The sequence below is a fragment of the Oncorhynchus tshawytscha genome, linkage group LG02, assembly GCF_018296145.1.
Source record: "Oncorhynchus tshawytscha isolate Ot180627B linkage group LG02, Otsh_v2.0, whole genome shotgun sequence".
NCBI lineage: Eukaryota > Metazoa > Chordata > Actinopteri > Salmoniformes > Salmonidae > Oncorhynchus > Oncorhynchus tshawytscha.
The window spans coordinates 67207442-67229281 of NC_056430.1; the positions used below are offsets into that span (position 1 = coordinate 67207442).

A 21840-nucleotide genomic window follows, 5' to 3' on the forward strand; every position below is an offset into this window, starting at 1 on the left:
TGCAATCTGGAGACACACACACGTGGATGAATCAAATGATGGGAAAGACAGAGAATAAATGGTTTTTAATGCTACTTGGTAGTGCATGTTTTGTACCGCAATGTGCAAGACACTGCTAATATTCTCAATCAATTTCGGTTTTAATTTCACAGCTCGCCAAGACCATAGATTGGATTTAGTGAGCCAGATGTGCTGATTTACTCACGCAGATGTATAATATTCATATTTCACTTCCAATATTTGTATAATCTCACGTATTATTGCAGTGTAAACGGAAACATTGTATTTCTGAGGAGTCTGCACTCTGCAGCCCCCGGTTCCAAACTTCTGCGATGAGTCAGAAACTCAAACTCTTACCCTATAGGGCTATACATTACTCTTATCTCATAGCATGGCCTCCGGAGTATTCAGTGAGTGTGCGTGCGTGCATGGGCAGTTGGATGGGATGCCCTATTTTACAGAGCTATGGGTGTAGGTTATGTTTTGTTGACTTGGTCCTTCGATAGCGCACTGCAGGTTTGCTCTCTTTTTGTGGGTAGCGGACTAGTGGGGTAGCTATTAATTATTGAGTTTTGAGCTTCTGAGCAATCGAGAGGGGAATGAGTTTGAGAAGATGGAAGCATTCCAAGAGGCTCGCTGGCCACACACATACACACACACACACACACACACACACACACAAACACACACACACACCCGAGTGAGCGCACGCACACTTCTTTACCGAAGTCTCTGGGGAATGTCTAGTGATAGATTAGCTGACAGCAGCGGTGTGCTAAAGTGCCTGTGAATCTGGGCCTCGTCGTCTCTCTTTCTCTTCTTTACCACATGGCATGCAGATAAGACAGTCATATCTGTATGAAATATGCATTTAATGTACTGTGTAGCCTGCCTTTTTACATTCACTGTGTATTAATGGGAAAAAGGGGATGACACAATCACTTCTGTTCTTCCCTTAAAAGAGAGAATGCTATTCAAGGCTATAATGAGTAGATGAGTATCTGTATAATGTTCTGTGACTACAATATCCAACTTTGTATTGATGAGGTTAAGAGTCCCTACATCAATTTATTAGGTTAATTCCATGCATATTAGAACATGTGTGTCTGCCAAGTTTGTTGATACAGTACATTATTAGAATATGGCGAATACCACACTACAACTATGCAATTACCTTCAACAAGCAAAATGTAGCTAGTAATGCATACTTCAGTCAATATCGCACAAATAAAAATTATATCCATTTATTTTCATGAATGAATGAAACATTTGCTCTATGATAGCACTAAGGGGATGTTCATGAGTTAAGGGCATGTTCAGTGTTCATGAGTTCTTCAGAGTTGTTTGGTGTGGGGACGTGTATTGGGACTGGGCAGGGTCAAGTTCAAAAGTAAAAAGTTTGTAGGGTGTGTGGGTCAAAGGCCATAGGGTCATGGGTTTTTTGACTCTCTGTTCTCCTGGCCTCCGGAAGGCGCTCTAGGGAGAGGAGGGTTGGGGGTACCTCCACCGGAGCACGGCCCCATCGACACTGGTGCTCACCATGCTCCTGTTGTTGGTGGAGATCTTGACGCTGGTGATGCTGCCGCTGTGGCCGACGCCTACGTGGGTCAACTCGCCCTCTGAGTAGTCCCACACTTTCACCAACCTCTCTTCTCCACCTGAAGTGGGCAAGCAGAGACACATATACAGTGCCTTGTGAAAGTATTCGGCCCCCTTGAACTTTGCGACCTTTTGCCACATTTCAGGCTTCAAACATAAAGATATAAAACTATTTTTTTGTGAAGAATCAACAACAAGTGGGACACAGTCATGAAGTGGAACGACATTTATTGGATATTTCAAACTTTTTTAACAAATCAAAAACTGAAAAATTGGGCGTGCAAAATTAATCAGCCCCTTTACTTTCAGTGCAGCAAACTCTCTCCAGAAGTTCAGTGAGAATCTCTGAATGATCCAATGTTGACCTAAATGACTAATGATGATAAATACAATCCACCTGTGTGTAATCAAGTCTCCGTATAAATGCACCTGCACTGTGATAGTCTCAGAGGTCCGTTAAAAGCGCAGAGAGCATCATGAAGAACAAGGAACACACCAGGCAGGTCCGAGATACTGTTGTGAAGAAGTTTAAAGCCGGATTTGGATACAAAAAGATTTCCCAAGCTTTAAACATCCCAAGGAGCACTGTGCAAGGGATAATATTGAAATGGAAGGAGTATCAGACCACTGCAAATCTACCAAGACCTGGCCGTCCCTCTAAACCTTCAGCTCATACAAGGAGAAGACAGATCAGAGATACAGCCAAGAGGCCCATGATCACTCTGGATGAACTGCAGAGATCTACAGCTGAGGTAGGAGACTCTGTCCATAGGACAACAATCAGTCGTATATTGCACAAATCTGGCCTTTATGGAAGAGTGGCAAGAAGAAAGCCATTTCTTAAAGATATCCATAAAAAGTGTCGTTTAAAGTTTGCCACAAGCCACCTGGGAGACACACCAAACATGTGGAAGAAGGTGCTCTGGTCAGATGAAACCAAAATTGAACTTTTTGGCAACAATGCAACACGTTATGTTTGGCGTAAAAGCAACACAGCTCATCACCCTGAACACACCATCCCCACTGTCAAACATGGTGGTGGCAGCATCATGGTTTGGGCCTGCTTTTCTTCAGCAGGGACAGGGAAGATGGTTAAAATTGATGGGAAGATGGATGGAGCCAAATACAGGACCATTCTGGAAGAAAACCTGATGGAGTCTGCAAAAGACCTGAGACTGGGACGGAGATTTGTCTTCCAACAAGACAATGATCCAAAACATAAAGCAAAATCTACAATGGAATGGTTCAAAAATAAACATATCCAGGTGTTAGAACGGCCAAGTCAAAGTCCAGACCTGAATCCAATCGAGAATCTGTGGAAAAAACTGAAAACTGCTGTTCACAAATGCTCTCCATCCAACCTCACTGAGATCGAGCTGTTTTGCAAGGAGGAATGGGAAAAAATTTCAGTCTCTCGATGTGCAAAACTGATAGAGACATACCCCAAGCGACTTACAGCTGTAATCGCAGCAAAAGGTGGCGCTACAAAGTATTAACTTAAGGGGGCTGAATAATTTTGCACGCCCAATTTTTCAGTTTTTGATTTGTTAAAAAAGTTTGAAATATCCAATAAATGTCGTTCCACTTCATGTTTGTGTCCCACTTGTTGTTGATTCTTCACAAAAAAATACAGTTTTATATCTTTATGTTTGAAGCCTGAAATGTGGCAAAAGGTCGCAAAGTTCAAGGGGGGCGAATACTTTCGCAAGGCACTGTACCTTGTTTATTTCTACGGAAAAGCCTTCGAACATTGATCCAACCACATGCTGAAGTCACGTTCAACCAAGTGCTCTTCACGATAGTCCCAAGCTATTGAGAGTCGATACAGGGATATTTAATGGACAGACCATGTGCTGTTGTTGATCGATGGTAGTGTTGTGTCTTTGGCTATGTCGGATTAAGTGATATGACATGCTATTCTATAAAATCATTTCTCCGTAATTAATATTACCTGATTGAGCTAATCATGTAAATGTAATTAACTAGAGAGTCAGGGCACCATGAAATAATATTTATAGAGCTGTTATCTTCTGAATAAAGTCTTAAAGACCTAGTAATATTTTACATCAATAGCAGTCAATATTAATCGTCACATTAATTCAGTCTCATCTGAAAGTTGTAAATTCTTGGTTAACTTCAAGAACCCTGGCGAACAAGTTGAATCAGCAATACAAAATTGCGTTTAATTATTTATTTACTAAATACCTAACTAATCACACAGAATTACACATACACATAATTAATCATAACTTGATTACAAATTACGCCATAAAGGAAAACGTCCCTAGCGGGCGGAACAGATATGACAGCTTGTTACACAAAAGAAAAGGGTCGGGTTTGAGTGAAAGAGCGGGAAGACTGAGGAACAAAGGGCGAAGCTGTGCTATCGTAAATACAGTATCTTATGCATTCTAAATTACCGCCCATTTGGAAAAGGAAAATGCAATAAATATATACTCTGAGCTGCGCTTCGGTAGGTTGGTGGTAGATGGAAGACCGTGTTGCCCAACCGAGTCCTTTGTCCTTTGAAGAATGTCTCTGCTGGTAAACTGGATACGTTGTAGTAACATCGTTGTGTGGTAGACGGGATACTCTGTCGGTTCCTTCCTAACCTGCGTTTGCAGCTGCTGTTGCTAACTCAACGGCTAGGAGGTATCACTTCTGAAGTGAATAAGAGTTCAAAGTTCATATCATTCGCAACCAAAGCTCACGCTGATGTTGGCTTCGTTCTGTAGTTATTATCTGAACCATTCTGACATCGGACCGTCGTCCTCACATCCTCGGAACAGGAGGTTATATTGTCATCAAGGCTTTATATAGGAAGGGAGAGGAGGGCGTGTTTGAAAAGTTTTATAGCCCATGTCCCTTCACAGGGGCGGGCCACTGATTGAGGTGAGCCCTACCTTATGAAAACCCAAATCTCACATTTTAGAAGCTAAAATCACATTTAATCCCATCACAAATAATTTCATATTCAAACATTTAAATTGAACCACAATTCCATGTGAATCCGATAACTTTGATGTGTAGACTTTCCACTGTAGAGTTTATGTCATCTTATCATCGATGAGAATGTCTCAGATGACAACCGAACTGACATCATATTCATTAAGTACCACCGCATATGCTCAATTGGTCGGATTACCAGAATATAGTTCATTTCCCCCCACCTTCTGATGTCCCCAGAATCTCTATGTTAACCAAGGGGTTTGCAAATGTAACATCAGTAGCATAGAGAGAGGAAAAAGGGGGAAAGAGGTTTTTATGACTGTCATAAACCTAACCCCCAGGCCAACGTCATGACAGTAGTCAACAGTAGACTAGTCCTAGATCTGTTGGGAGCTGTGCCAACTCCTATGTCTATGTCACGTCAAACAGTTGGCGAGATCACAAATCAACTCATGCTCTACCTCTTCAACTCAGCCAACAAAACCAATGTAAAGGGTACTGTACCAGTGACAAGGTGCTGCCCGTCCTGTGAGATGTGCTGAAAGGGAGCCCTCCAGTTCTCTGATGGCTGAGCCATCATACACCTCCCAGTAACCAATCTGGGAAAGAAGAAGGCCATTCAGCTATATGGAATATGAATGAGAGAGCTTGTACATATAAAACTTGTCAGATTCGTTTATTTGACATATTCTATGTTATATTACAATAAATTCTGAAAATGACCATGCATCACAGTTTTATAGTAAGTATGAATGCCACTCCTTGTATGTCTTCTGTTCGTTCATAGTATAGTAATTCTGCCTCACTGAATTATCCATCTTCATTATTCCACTATATGTAAATGAGGCCGGAGAAATCCTATCAAGTTTTTGTGCGCCCGCCACCGTTAAAACAACATGTTTGTGACTCTAAATGAGAGTTAATCATCCCGAGGGTTTGCAGCTGTCAAAGACTTGCGTCTCTCAAAGGCTCAATTGTTATTTGAAGTTTATTTATAGCCGCACAGTAACGCCACAATCTCCCCACACACGCAAGCGAGGTCCTTTCTTGTTATTTTTATGACAAAGCTAATTACAATTACAAACTAACTGACGCAAAACGAGAGGACAGACGAATTTCATCATTAAAATGCAGCATGTGAGGTATCAAGGAAGAGGAAACTGGCAGCTTAACTGTCTGGCAGCACAGAACTAAACCATTTGTGATTTTAAGTATTGGAACTGGCCAAACTGATTGTACCTGGAAATGAATGATTTCTTTATACGCACAATGGGCTTTATTAACTGAAAATCTAAATCATCAACGAGTCAATGTTTAGGCTATAGAGTGAATATTACAATAACCGACGCAATCTCCTCACACAGAAGTGAGAAAATGTCTAGAATATCTGAATAAACCAGTTCAGAGGATTCATCAGAAAGGTGTCGGCCAATCAGAAAAAAGCTCCAGTTGTATGCAATGAAACAAGTAATGTTACATGGGAGAGAGCTCAGAATCGCATTTATGAGAATAGCTTCTCGGACTGGATTCATCTCTTAGTAAGACCACAAACATAATGCATTATGGACTGAGGAAATGTAATCTCACAAAGACATATCAAATACAGTTTGTAATAATGGGATTGAAGAGAAACAAATGGCAAAAAAACAACAAGGTATTTATAGTTTTAAGAATGAAAAACAGCGCTTAAAGCAAAAAGGGAGCCTAAGAGAGACATTTCTGTGGGATGGTAAAAAAACACTTTTGTACCTCAATATCATTCAAATTCAATGGAAAAGCTTACTGACTGGAAAACACATTTGTTAGACATTATTGAGAAATACACAACAGTCAGGGCCGTTCTTCTGTATAATTCAATAAAATGGAAAGGCTCAAGGTTCTTTACATGCATCATTCCTTGTGAAAACATATGGTCAACATAATGACCGACAACCATCGTTTATGCATAAATTATATTTTTTCAATATGATTGAAATTAAATGGAGAAATCCAAAGTTCTTTGCATGCATTCATTCACTTTATGAAATAATATTTTTGGTCAGCATAGTGAAAGAAAGAAAAACCCCTCAATACAAGCAGCAACTAGCTTACATGATTTGAATCTTAATCAAATTACTGGCTATCATATGAGGTGAGATATGACACAGCCACAAAAGTGAGAGGGAGGAGAGTTAGCCAAGTAGCAGACACAACGCTCCCTCTCTCCAGTATAGTTTGTGTTGTCATAGGGAATGGGTTCAAATCCAGTTTGATTCTCTAGTCACGAACTCTCTCCCCTCTCCTGGTGACATGGAGGGCTTATTAGAGACCAGCACCTGTGTGAGAGTGGCCGAGTCACCCTAACCCATCTGTGTTCCCTCCCTTCTCCTGTGGAACCTGGCTCCTATTCAAGGAGAGTTAGGTTGAAGCATTAGGTTGCTGAGAGAAGGATGCACTGAATTGATTGGCTTGAATTGTGAGGATGACCACACAATATATTTTCATAATGAGACAAATCTATTGGTTTTCTATCCAAAGTTGCAAAGGAAAGCTATTTAATAAACATAAGAGACCGGCAAAATAGACAAAAGAGTGTGGCGGTATAGCAGGAACAGCAGCATCTAGTGGTCAAAATATGTGACTTTCACACTTCTTTATGGTAAATAATGCAAGTGACTTCAATGATTCATTTCTCTGAACAGTTGGGAAAAAAACATCACCAGATTCACAGGGAATAAATTACAGTATGGAGAAGCAGTACTCCAAGCCACAGTTTCATTCTACTTGTCAAACAGAGAACTGATACTGTATACTGGTTGTTGGGGTGGGATTGGCATGGGGTGTGTGGGGCCTGTTGTTGGCTTTAGACTATTTTTTGGGATACCTAATTTTTGTCATTAATAAGAAGAGATTTGGTCGGATGTTGGGTATTATATTTATTGAATATTATCTGAATCCTATCAATTAAAATGGCCAATTTGGATGCAATCAATTAGCTTAATTTCTCCGATTTAACATTTAATTTCAGCAAAAATAATGTTTCAGGAATGCTAATCTTACCGGTTTCTTACTACAGAAACAATTTCAGAACATTCTGAGATGGTGGGTGTCATGGCTTGTTGAAATGACATGACATGATTCTTTCTTTAAAGGCACAGTGCAGTCAAAAACATGATTTTTCTGTGTTTTATATATATTTACACACTATGAGGTTGGAATAATACTGTAAAATTGGGAAAATTATAATAATGCCCTTTTAGTGTAAGAGCTGTTTGAAAAGACCGCTTGACATTCCTGCCTGTTTTGGTGGGATGGAGTTTTGGCCAGGCGGTATAAGTCTCTGCCAATAACAGCTAGTTTTCAGGTTACATATCCCTCCCATTACGCTCATCCAATTAGTCCACTTACTCAGACCACTCCCAGACAGTCCTAGCAAAAGTCTTGCTTGAGAAATTGCTCTTTTCCCTGACCTTCAGCTAGCAAGGTGCCTGAGAGCTAGGACCGCGCCAAGGGTTAACATCATGTGTGTTGTCTCTTCGTGTGCAGGGCAAATAAAAACAGAATTCAACTAGCAGACCTCCACTTGTGGCAGCGTCCTAATTAAAAGTACACAACGCAGAACGAACCACGCTACAAACTGCAATTTCATATGATTATTGACCATTTAAATGTAAAACATTCACAGTAAAGTACTTGTTGTTACCCAGAAATGATTTGATATTGAGATATAAAATGGCTCCAATGAACTTTAAATACTAATTGCCTAGCAGGATAGCTTCAGCTATAGGTCCTATTATCATTACAATGCCTTGAAAGCTACACAACCATTACAATGCATTGAAAGTTACACCACTGTGCCAAATTGAGATCAAATGTCCAGTCTTTTGTGCAATCTTATGGTACAGTATGTGTTGTGTAATTTCAATACCAGTATGTTGAAAACATGTGCCAAGATTAGTCTACATTTTCACTCTGTTGTGTGTCGAGTGTTGTGTAATTCCACCTACATGTTGAGGCAATACATCACTGAGGACAGTAACCCACTTACGAAGGACTGTACACCGATAAAGCCTTCTTAGCTACTGTGTGGGCTTCCATTTATCCCGACGCTACGCCCAGCCATGTATTTGACCATGCTAATCCATTTACACATACAGTATCTCTCGCCAACATCTCAAGGACATCTCAAGTAATGTCAAACAAATAAGTTATAGGACTTTCAGGAGCTCTCTCTCTCTTTTAAACGGAATACTTCAGAAGGTCTTTATTGTCCTATTAGTGCTGGACAATGGGAAGGCCACAGAAGCCTATATACCATGCTTCTGATAATTGACATGCCACAATGGCTATTAATAAATACCACAAGCTCAATCCCAAGACCCTGATGGCCCTACATCACAATCAGTCAAAACTGGTACCAACACACAGGAGTGCTGGGTCATCATCACAAGAGGCTTCTGGATGACCCCACAACAGAACCACCAGCAGCAGTAGTCTGTTCTGTTGTCTCCTTCCATCCGACAGACTGGAGAGTGTGAAGCTGTCCCCAAAGACCCTCTACCACTGACTGAACTCTGAGCCAATGTGCTGCTGCATCCAATCCCTCTCTTCCTGTCCCCCCCCTCCTCTCTCTCTCTCTCTCTCTCTCTCTCTCTCTCTCTTTCAGTGTGTGTGTGTGCGCATGTGTATCTGTGTGTGTTACTGCTTGCTCACCCCAGACAGAGCGCCTGTGTCCTGGGGCGAGCAGATGGTGTATCTGGCACACGGGCACTTGGATGGCATAGGCGGGCATCGCATCCGCAGGAAGACGCGAGAGCCAGAGCACTTTCTTTCTAGTCTCTCTCGCTCTTTTTTCCTCCCCTCATTTTCTCAGTCTCTCTTTTTTCAGCCTCAGCGCATTCACAGTGCTTGCTAATCAGCACAGTTTGTCCTCACCTCACAGCATGGTGTTGAGCCAACAATACGGGCCTTATTAGTCTGTAGAGCTTGTGATGAGTGGATATTACGGTGCATATTGAAGCGGGGCTGTTGTGAACCTCCGATCCCACCTTATGTAACTCAGTTTTCATTATAGGTAATCAAGGCTTAAAGAGGTGTTACAGACACCTGGCAGCAGGACTGCCACATCGTGGCTTATTATGACTGGTAAAGAAGGTATCGGGAAACATTTCAAAACACGACACAGCTGACGCGCGCATGTGTACAAGCTTGACAGGCCTTTCTACAGCACATCAACACTAGCCTCTCTAACAGAGCTCATCTTGAGATGAGATGAAGGCTAACAAGAATGCCTCAATACAGAGAAGAGCCTTCTCTAACGTTCCATGACTGGTGACTGGGGACCATACGCTGCACAGAGAAATCATCAGCTAGCTACAGTGTGCGGTGCCAGTGAGTCTTGGCACCAAGAGGGACCTGAGTCTTTTCTAATTCCAAACCTTTCTGTCGGTGCCACTGGTGATGATCTCGTACTCCTCGGGTGGTAACACACACTGCTGAACAGAGTGTTGGCCAGGACCATCTGATTCCTCACAAAACGCCTGCAGCGGGAGGAGGAGAGAGGGAGAGGAAGGGAGAGGGGAAGACAGAGAGGAGAAGCAGGGAGAGGACCAGGGAGAGAGAGAGAGAGGGAGAGAGAGAGATAGAGAGAGAGGGGGGGGGGAGAAGGAGAGCAAGAGACTGTAACTGAATGTTGAGTACAGGAAACACATGAATGGAGGAGTGGTATTAATGGTAGTGGCAGTGGTAGTGGTATTAATGGTAGTGATATTAATGGTTGTGGTAGTGGCAGTGGTATTAATGGTAGTGGTAGTGGTAGTGGTATTAATGGTAGTGGTATTAATGGTAGTGGTAGTGGTAATGGTAGTGGTATTAATGGTAGTGGTAGTGGTAGTGGTAATGGTAGTGGTATTAATGGTAGTGGTAGTGGTATTAATGGTAGTGGTATTAATGGTAGTGGTATTAATGGTAGTGGTAGTGGTATTAATGGTAGTGGTAGTGGTAGTGGCAGTGGTAGTGGTATTAATGGTAGTGGTATTAATGGTAGTGGTATTAATGGTAGTGGTATTAATGGTAGTGGTATTAATGGTAGTGGTAGTGGTATTAATGGTAGTGGTATTAATGGTAGTGGTAGTGGTAGTGGTAGTGGTAGTGGTAGTGGTATTAATGGTAGTGGCAGAGGTAGTGGTAGTGGTATTAATGGTAGTGGTATTAATGGTAGTGGCAGTGGTAGTGGTAGTGGTATTAATGGTAGTGGTAGTGGTAGTGGCAGTGGTAGTGGTAGTGGTATTAATGGTAGTGGTAGTGGCAGTGGTAGTGGTAGTGGTATTAATGGTAGTGGTAGTGGTAGTGGTAGTGGTAGTGGTAATGGCAGTGGTAGTGGTAGTGGTATTAATGGTAGTGGCAGTGGTAGTGGTAGTGGTATTAATGGTAGTGGTAGTGGTAGTGGTAGTGGTATTAATGGTAGTGGCAGTGGTAGTGGTAGTGGTAGTGGTGTTAATGGTAGTGGCAGTGGTAGTGGTATTAATGGTAGTGGCATTGATAGTGGTAGTGGTAGTGGTATTAATGGTAGTGGTAGTGGTAGTGGTAGTGGTATTAATGGTAGTGGTAGTGGTAGTGGTATTAATGGTAGTGGTAGTGGTAGTGGTATTAATGGTAGTGGTAGTGGTAGTGGTAGTGGTATTAATGGTAGTGGTAGTGGTAGTGGTATTAATGGTAGTGGTAGTGGTAGTGGTATTAATGGTAGTGGCAGTGGCAGTGGTAGTGGTAGTGGTAGTGGTATTAATGGTAGTGGTAGTGGTATTAATGGTAGTGGTAGTGGTATTAATGGTAGTGGCAGTGGGAGTGGTAGTGGTATTAATGGTAGTGGTAGTGGTATTAATGGTAGTGGCAGTGGGAGTGGTAGTGGTAGTGGTATTAATGGTAGTGGCAGTGGTAGTGGTAGTGGTAGTGGTATTAATGGTAGTGGTAGTGGTATTAATGGTAGTGGTAGTGGGCAGTGGTAGTGGTAGTGGTAGTGGTATTAATGGTAGTGGTAGGTGTGGTATAGTGGTATTAATGGTAGTGGTAGTGGTAGTGGTAGTGGTATTAATGGTAGTGGTAGTGGTAGTGGTATCAATGGTAGTGGCAGTGGCAGTGGTAGTGGTAGTGGTAGTGGTATTAATGGTAGTGGCAGTGGTAGTGGTAGTGGTAGTGGTAGTAGTATTAATGGTAGTGGCAGTGGTAGTGGCAGTGGTAGTGGTAGTGGTAGTGGTATTAATGGTAGTGGCAATGGCAGTGGTAGTGGTAGTGGTAGTGGTATTAATGGTAGTGGCAGTGGTAGTGGTAGTGGTAGTGGTATTAATGGTAGTGGCAGTGGCAGTGGTAGTGGTAGTGGTAGTGGTAGTGGTATTAATGGTAGTGGCAGTGGTAGTGGTAGTGGTATTAATGGTAGTGGCAGTGGTAGTGGTAGTGGCAGTGGTATTAATGGTAGTGGCAGTGGTAGTGGTAGTGGTAGTGGTATTAATGGTAGTGGCAGTGGTAGTGGTAGTGGTAGTGGTATTAATGGTAGTGGAAGTGGTAGTGGTATTAATGGTAATGGTAGTGTGTGTACAGTGTGTGTGTATACAGTACATGAGAATGTGCATTTGAACTCACACCAAGTCCCAGATGATGCAGGCCCCGTCCGAGCGGGCGGTGACACACTCCTTGTCGTTGCTCTTGATCTTGATGCTGGTGATGGTGGCTTTGTGCTCCTTCATGGTCTCAATGAGCCAGGGACAGCCCTGGAGGATCTCCCACACACGCACCTGCAACAGGCCAGAGACTGGCACTAGGACTCAATACAATGATGCCGTTGAGGAACACCACTACATATGTATGCAATAACACGTGTTTTCTGGGAGTGTTTTTGTGAGAAGGATGGGAGAAATGGAAGAGCTTCAAATATTTGTACAAATGTCACATTCATGTGGTGGTTAATTGATCCTGGTAGTTCTTAATCTATGTTCTCTATTTAAATATAGATTAAAAGGTGTCCTGTGACATGCCAGGTTGACTTTTCATCTGACCTGTCCCTCTCCTCCTCCACTAATGATCCTCTTGCAGTCCCTGGTGCCAGTGATGGCAGTCACGCCCATGCTGTGGGCATTGTGGATGACCAGCATGGCTCTGCCAGTTTCTGGGGCAAACACACGGATCTTCCCATCGTTCCAGGCTGTAAAACAATTGGAACAAGAAAAATACATTAGATGGGAATAGTAGATACATGACATTCCTAAGTATTTCTATATTGAGATTGTGCTGTAATTGTGTTGAGATGATAGCCTGGTTCCAGATCTTTGTGCTATCATGCCAAACACTGTGGCAAGGAGTGGCATGATGGCCCAAATAGACTGGCACCCAGGCTACTGTGAAGATTGTGGGCTCAGTTCCTTATATTGGACACTTGTCTTAACTGTAAATGGCTGGAATGAAAATGTACAGTAGAGGATCAAACCATTTATTATTATCATGACTCAACATATCAAGGCTCCAACAATGAGAAGGAATATCAGGCACATTCACACCCTCACATTGAAAATACAGTCATTATCTTACAGGCTAGTGTGCTCCATAATAATTGACGCTAGTCCATCATCGTTATAACTTAAGACAATACCATACGCTGCATTGATGCCGTCTCGTCCTTCCCTAGTGTAGTGCTAGCCACATCAGGGTTGTGGCTACTGCTAGCATTGTGGCTACTGCACACACAAACACACACATATACTGTGTGTGTGCGTGTGTCTATGCGTCTATGTATGCTTGTGTGTGTGTGTGTGTGTGTGTGTGTGTGTGTGTGTGTGCAAGTGTGTGTAGGCGTGTGTGTGCACTTAGTTGTGTGTGTGTTCATTTTTTAAATGACCCCATTACCAAACAGAACTCCTAATGGTTCCTGCCTACCACTGATGATGCTGTGTCCGTCGATCATGAAGTCCAGGGCATTGCAGCTCATGTTGGGGACGGAGAGCCGCAGCAGCTCCTTGGAGGTCTCGGCGTGCCACACTCTGATGTCATCCTGGGAACACGTGGCAAACAGCTCCGACGAGCCACTGGGAGAGAATCAGAAACATCACTGGAATAAGTTTATGACCAGTCATTCTGCACTTTAGTCTGTGGAACAGGATTTGCTTTGTACCAGAGCCATAGGCGATAATACATGTTTATGCTTTAAACATGGTCATGTCGCCCTCTAGTGGGAGTACATGGGCAATGACGGCAAAGCATGAAGGTAGACGAAAGCAATGTTGTTTGAGGTAGTTTCTCTTGACAGCATAGACTATGTTTGAGGTGGATATAGGTAAAGACAGCTATATATTTGAGGTGACATATGCCAATCAGGTAGTAGTGATAATAGAATGTGTGCTATAAAACAATAATGTGGGGGAAAATAGTGAATCACGTACAGTATGTAATCTTGTCTCTAAATGGGTGCCTGTATTTTGAAGGGTGTCACTCACAAAGGGAAGGCCACGTCGTTGACTGCACTGTTGTGACTGGTGGCGATCAGCTCCTCTTTGAAGTCTGTGTAGCCGAGACGGTAGATCTCCGTTCCTGCAAAGAACTGGTGGCCCTCGCCTCTCACAGCAATGGACGTCAATCCCCTCCAACTCAACCTTCCTATGGGGGTTAGATGATGAATGGCAGAATACCACATTGAGTACTTTATGTACTTCTACACATAGCGTTAAAAGGCCCACTCTGTAATAAAAAAATATATACCAAATCTCAGCCCCACCTATTTGTTTGCCATGAAGCTGAGGGGCTGAAGAAATGTAGCCAGTCTGATGTGTAGGCTAAGCTACAGTATGGATGCAACATGACAGTTTTAGATAGACGATATAAACTAGTGGTTCTCAACTGGTGGGTCGCGGGAGGTTTTAAATGGGACACAAAAAAATACTCCATTCTGAATCTAAACTACTAATACCAGGTGGAAAGTGTGTATAAATTATCCTGAACATACATTTTTTTAAATCATTTATTCTCCTAATATTTTTATTGTATTGTTTTTATTTGATCACAGTATTTTTTATGTAGAGTTATTGGCTGTGCTATTTAGCAGATTTGGTTAATTGTGTGGTGTCAAACAAGTGAGCTTGCCAACATTCTTCATCAAGAATATGAGCCATATGGATTTATTGACAATGAAAAGGTTGTGAATGTTGTTCGCTTGTCTAATATACACTGAAAAGATATACACTAATATACACTGAACAGATATACACTAATATACACTGAACAGATACACACTAATATACACGGAAAAGATATATACTAATATTCACTGAACAGATACACACTAATATACACTGAACTGGAAGCCTGGGTGGTCCCGCCAGACCATCTACTCAGGAATCTGACGTGACCGATACAGTCGGTTAAAGTGCCCCCCTTGCAATCTGCTTGATTCCCAGTCATGTGAAATCCATAGATTAGTACCTAATCCATAGGGCCTAATCCATAGATTAGGGCCTTTATTTCAATTGACTGATTTCCGTATATGAACTGTAACTCAGTAAAATTGTTGAAATTGTTGCATGTTGCTTTCATATTTTTGTTCAGCATATATTCTGAATTCTCACACATGCTCACTCTAATATACAGTATCTACCTGGATTGTTATTTCTTGATTTCTTATTTTGATTATTTGTGTATGTGTACTGTGTTTGAGAGCCATTCTACTACACTGTTGGAGCCAGTAACACAAGCATTTCACTGCACCTGCTACAACACCTGCTAATCTGTGTACGCAACCAATCAACTTTCATTTGATTTTGATTTGATGTAGACAACTTGATATCTTGTCTGTCAACCTGCAGCACTTACTTACTTGATGGTGTTGAAGTTAGGTCCTGAGCACAAAGTGAACATGCCATCCCCAGAGCCCACCAGGATGTCCCCAGACTTCAGCACCTTCAGTGTGTTCACACCCTGCACCAAAAAGACAAGAGGGACCGCTGTACCAAATGTCAACTACAGTAAGATCTCAGAGATATGAACATGTGGAGGTCACCTGGGACACTGAATATACAGTAAACCTACCTTGCTGAATTTCTGTTTTCGTTGGCCTACAGCTGTTGAGGAGGCGGGCCTTCAGGTTGACCTTCAGGATGTCACCGCTGGTGGTTCCGCAGTAAAAGAAAAGGTCGTCGTCTGGGATCTGTGATGCAACGGGGTCACCTTAGAAATAAGCTTTCCTTCTCCACCTGTACTACTTTGAGAGGCTGCTTGATATGCAGGGAAATTCTTTATCTTTATCTTAATTCATAGATCAATCATTTGGCACCATTGTGCAATTTACTCACCGGTTGAATCAATGTTGTTTCCACATCATTTCAATGAAATTACGTTGAACCAACGTGGAATAGACGTTGAATTGACGTCTGTGCCCAGTGGGTATTCAGTCAGTACCACTATTACTTCGAGCTGTGTCTGCTTTCTATGGTTTAGCTCACCTCAATGCAGTTGACAATCCTCTTCAGTTGTCCTGTCTGGCATTCCGTCGGCTGGATCTTCCTATTTGGAAGGTCTAGCTCCCAAACACGCATTGTGCCACTACAGGGAAACAACATATTACAAGTGTGTTAATTCGAAAGTATTAATAATACATTTTGTTTATTTAATCATTCTCCGTCGTGTTCAAGTCCAATAAAGATCCGTTCTGATTGACAAAGTAATACTCTAATCTAACAGCAACCCAGAGTCTCTGTAAGTCACTCATTTGCCGGCGGAGATGAAGATGTTGTCGTTGTGGTTGGTGTACTCGATGGTGAGGCAGTGGCCTGCACTGTGAGCAGAGGCCGGGCTCCCACAGATTACTTCTTTGCTCTCAAGGTTCCACACCACAATGCTGAAAACACAAACCATTCACATTTACAGCCATTCTGTAGTATAACCTACAAATTACTGTTGAAATTCTTCCAATTTGAAAGTAGTTTTTAAAGTGACGCAATCATCCAAAGCCTGTTGGATCTAACCAATCAAATCATCTAATCAAAGGTCTGAGGACCAGCTGATTAGTAGGATAAGGTGTGTTACAGCAGGACTGGAACAAAATGCTCACTACATTAAACTACCTCGTACCTTCCATCATCCTGTTCACCCAGGGAGACAAGGTACTTGTCATTGGGGGAGAAGGCAAGTCCCTCCACCTTCGCTTTGTGGAGCTGTAGTCTGGCGTGGATCGCTCTCTTCTCATAATCTCAGATGATCAGATCAGCCTGGAACAACATAAATTAACTCTGTAATCTAGAGCCATTCATGTGTTTCCTACGTTCAACATTCATCTTTAGCCTCTCCCTCCGTGCCTCCTTCCAATGGTGTCTGTCTGTCTGTCTGTCTGCCTGTCTGCCTCTGATATCAAGAGGCGAAACATGACTGCTCTCTTAATACTAGAACGTTTCACTGTCTTTAGTTTACCTTGAAGCCCATGAAGGTGACCTGTCCAGAAGCGATGTAGCGTCCGCTTTTGGACACAGTGACACAGGAGACGTTGTTGGTGTGTCCATGGAGGAACTCCTGTTTGCCGTCTTTCAGGCTCTTCAAAATAACAGTGCAACCAAGAGGATAGATTAAGTGTTCTCTGGGTGCACTCTGAGGCCAGAAAATATATGTCCTGTCCCCCAAAAAATTGTAAAGACATGCTTTAGACCAGAACTAAAGATGAGGATATGATTATGATTATGATTAAACCTAACTTGGTTGTCTGAAGCAGGATTCAGGAGAAACTCATCAAGGTAAATAAAATTTGCCACCTGCACCGAATACAACAAGTGTAGACTTTACCGTGAAATGCTTACTTACAAGCCCTTAACCAACAGTGCAGTTCAAGTAGGCTAAAGTAAAAAGTAATAATAAAAAGTAACAAGAATAACACAATAAGAATAACAATAATAAGGCTATATACAGGAGGCACCGGTACCGAGTCAGTGTGCAGGGGTACAGGCAAGTTGAGGTAATCTGTAAATGTACTGTAGGTGGGGGCGAAGTGATAGGTAACAAACAAACAATGAGTGGTAGCAGTGTACAATGTGATTTTCTTGATTTTTGTTTTAGATTCCGTCTCTCACAGTTGAAATGTACCTATGATAAAAATTACAGACCTCTACATGCTTTGTAAGTAGGAAAACCGGCAAAATCGGCAGTGTATCAAATACTTGTTCTCCCCACTGTAGGTGTTCCTTTTGTCCAGGTGAGAAAGGGCTGTGTGGAGTGCGATTAAGATTGCGTCATCTGTGGGTCTGTTGGGGCGGTATGCGAATTGGAGGGGGTCTAGGGTGTCGGGAGGATACTGTTGATGTGAGCCATGACCAGCCTTTCAAAGCACTTCATGGCTACTGACATGAGTGCCACGGGGCGGTAATCATTTAGCCAGGTTACCTTCGCTTCTTTGGGCACAGGTACTATGGTGGTCTGCTTGAAACATGTAGGTATTACAGACTCGGTCAGGGAGAGGTTGAAAATGTCAGTGAAGACACTTGACAGTCCGCGCATGCTTTGAGTACAAGTCCTAGTAATCCGTCTGGCCCAGCGGCTTTGTGAATGTTGACCCGTTTAAAGGTTTTGTTCACATCGGCTACCGTGAGCGTTATCACACAGTCATCCAGAACAGCTTGTGCTCTCGTGCATGCTTCAGAGTTGCTTGCCTCAAAGCAAGCATAAAAGGCATTCATCTCATCTGGTAGGCTTGCGTCACTGGGCAGCTCGTGTCTGGGTTTCCCTTTGTAGTCCGTAATAGTTTTCAAAGTCTGCCACATCCGACGAGCGTCAGAGCCGGTGTAGTAGGATTCAATCTTAATCTTGTATTGACGCTTTTCTTGTCTGATGGTTAGTCTGAGGGCATAGCAGGATTTCTTATAAGCGTCCGGATTAGTCTCCCACTCCTTGCGGCAGCTATAGCATTTAGCTCCATGCGGATGTTGCCTGTAATCCATGGCTTCTGGTTGGGATATGTTCGTCCAGTCACTGTGGGGACGACGTCATTGATGCACTTATTGATGAAGCCGATGACTGAAGTGGTGTATTCCTCAATGCCACTGAATGAATCCCGGAACATATTCCAGTCTGTGCTAGCAAAACAGGCCTGTAGTGGAGCATCCGCGTCATCTGACCACTCCCGTATTGAGCGAGTCACTGCTACTTCCTGCTTTAGTTTTTGCTTGTAAGCAGGAATCAGGAGGATAGAAATATGGTCAGATTTGCCAAGTGGGTGGGGGAGAGCTTGGTATGCATCTCTGTGTGTGGAGTAAAGGTGGTCTAGGATTTATTTTGCCCTGGTTGTGACATGCGGGTAAAAATTTGGTAAAACTGATTTAAGTTTGTCTGCATTAAAGTCCCTGGCAACTAGGAGCGTCGCTTCTGGGTGAGCATTTTCTTGTTTGCTTATGGCCTTATAGAGTTGGTTGAGAGCGGTCTTAGTGCCAGCTTCACTTTGTGGTGGTAAATAGACGGCTACGAATAATACAGATGAGAACTCTCTTGGTAGATAGTGTGGTTGACAGCTTATCATAAGGTACTCTACCTCAGGCAAGCAATAATTTGAGACTTCTTTATTGACAAAAAAGACACACACCCCCACCCCTCAACATGGGTGGATTAGAGTTTTGAATGAAACTTCCAAATACTTTCCATAAACTGAATAGCACATTACAAATAATTGAGTTATATTTAGACAAATTGAAAAGATGGCAAACCAGCTGAAACCCCCACTGGCAACAAGCAACAGTAACGTTAGTAACTAGTAGCTACCATAGCATGCTATGATATTTTACATTACCGTTGAACCCAATTACAGCCTCCAGCTCAAGCCTGGAATCTCTTGTGCATCTCCAGCCATGATTCAACAATATTGCACCTATTTTTTCACCAAGTCTCCAAGCCTGTAAATCTTCTCGAGCTTCAGCTATCTTTCTCTCATTTGCCATCCAGACAAACAAACGTTGCCTAGCAACTTAACCATTTGTTTGGGTCAGTTTCTATGGTGATGTAGTAGTTGTCTCATGCAGCCGGAGGAAAAAATTTGGGTGCGTCTTTGGAGTGTGATTGGTCCATAGAGATCGGTTTTGTCTAGAAGGGTTACAGGTTTTGTCAACTTTGACTTTTCGTAGCAGGTTTAAGAAAACTTAGCGTAGCAGTTTAGGAAAAGTGTTAGGGTAAGGGTTAGCTATGATGCAAAAAAAACAAAAACACTTTTGAAGTCAATTTGACAGAAGCTGTATTCCATCTAGACATGGCTAGAGATCCTATTAAATTAAAAAGATCCAGAATGAAGTGAAAATGGAAGCTATTGTGGTCAGGGAGAAATCCAAAACATTTTGGAATGAATATGCAGTAAAGGCATAGGTGATGCATTTCCTGTTTTTACTTATGCAGGGAAATAAAAGCAAGGCAAATGATATGCTAGAAATGATGTAATATACGTGTTGTCAACCTAAAATATTGTCATATAATTATAAATACAGTTTACACGGACAGGTTGTATACACGTTTTCTGTATAAATAGCCTATAACATAAACAGACCATAATAAATGTCTAAATTTGTATTTTCTTCTAAATTGTTATTATATGATACAATATCAGTACTTGTTGCAATTACAATTTGTCTAAGTCATATCATCAACTTATTGTTTAATGGATTGTTGGCATATTGGCAGTTGTTTAGTAAAACGTATGGGATCATTCCTCTAAAACTGTCTGGTTAGCTAGCTAACGACATACAGTGCAGATAATCTATAAATTCATTGTTTTACACTTATCAGAGCATTGGCAAAACCAACCCACTTACCAAAATGTCTCACTTTATATTACCATAATAAGAAGGTTCATGTCCATTGTAGTATTCTAATTCCTAACTCTATGGATTGATCACTGCCAGGGAGCTAGGTTGAAGACAGAGACCGTTTTAGAAATGTTTACAAATGAATAACAGATGAAAAGCTGAAATGTCTTGAGTTAATAAAGTATTCAACACTTTTCTTATAGCAAGCCTAAATAAGTTCAGGAGTAAAAATGTGCTTAAAAGTCCCAATACGTTGCATGGATTCATTCTGTGTGTAATACCCAATTTCTGTACCTCACACATACAATTATCAGTAAGGTCCCTCAGTCGAACAGTGAATTTAGAGTACAGATTCAACCACAAAGACCAGGGAGGTTTTCCCATCGTTCACATAGAAGGGCACCTATTGGTAGTTGGGTAAAAACAACAATAGACATTGAATATCCCTTTGAGCATGGTGCAGTTATTAATTTAATACTTTGGATGGAGTATCAATACACCAAGTCAATGGTGATTTGAAAACAGAGTTCATGGCTGTGATAGGAGATATCTGAGGATGGATCAACAACACAAACATAAATCTACAATACCAACATAAATGACAGAGTAAAAGGAAGCTTGTACAGAATTTAAAAAAATATTCACAAACATGCATCCTGTTTGCAACGAGGCACTAAATAATACTGCAAAACATGTGGCAAAGAATGTCACTTTTTGTCCTAAATATGATGTTTGTGGCAAATCCAACACAACACATCACTGAGTACCACTCTTCATATTTTCAAACATGGTGGTGCTGCATCATGTTATTGGTATGCTTGTCATCGGCATGAACTAGGGAGTTTTTTGGGGGGATAAAAAGAAACGTAATAGAGCTAAGCACAGGCAAAATCCTAGAGAAAAACCTGGTTCAGTCTGCTTTCCAACAGACACTGGGAGACAAATTCACCTTTCAGCAGAACAATAACTTAAAACACAAGGCCAAATATACACTGGAGTTGCTTACCAAGATGTCATTGAAGGTTTCTGAGTGGCCTAGTTACAGTTTTGACTTAAATCGTCTTGAAAATCCATGGCAAGTCTTGAAAATGGCCGTATAGCAATGATTAACAACCAACTTGACAGAGCTTGACACATTTTTTAAAGAATAATGGGCAAATATTGTACAATCCAGGTGTCCAAAGCTCTTAGAGACTTACCCAGAAAGACTCACAGCTGTAATAGCTGCCAAAGGGGATTGTAACATGTATGGACTCAGAGGGTTGAATACTTATTTATTCAACAAGTATTGCTGGGTTAATTTCTAATAATAATGATAGTTTTTCTTTTCTTTCACTTTGACATTAGAGTATGTTGTGTAGATATTTTACAAAAAAATTGATATTAAATCAATTTTAATCACACTTTGTAACAGAACAACGTGGAAAAAGTAAAGGGATGTGGATACTTTCTGAAGGCCACGTATATCCTCCCTTTGCAACCCTATTAATATATGCACAAATATACACATTCA

General features: G+C 41.8%; 1 pseudogene; it reads right to left on the bottom strand.

Annotated features, from left to right (window-relative positions):
• Window positions 1–1228: 1228 nt before the first annotated feature.
• On the bottom strand, window positions 1229–20380 carry LOC112222300 (annotated as a pseudogene).
• Window positions 20381–21840: the final 1460 nt, after the last annotated feature.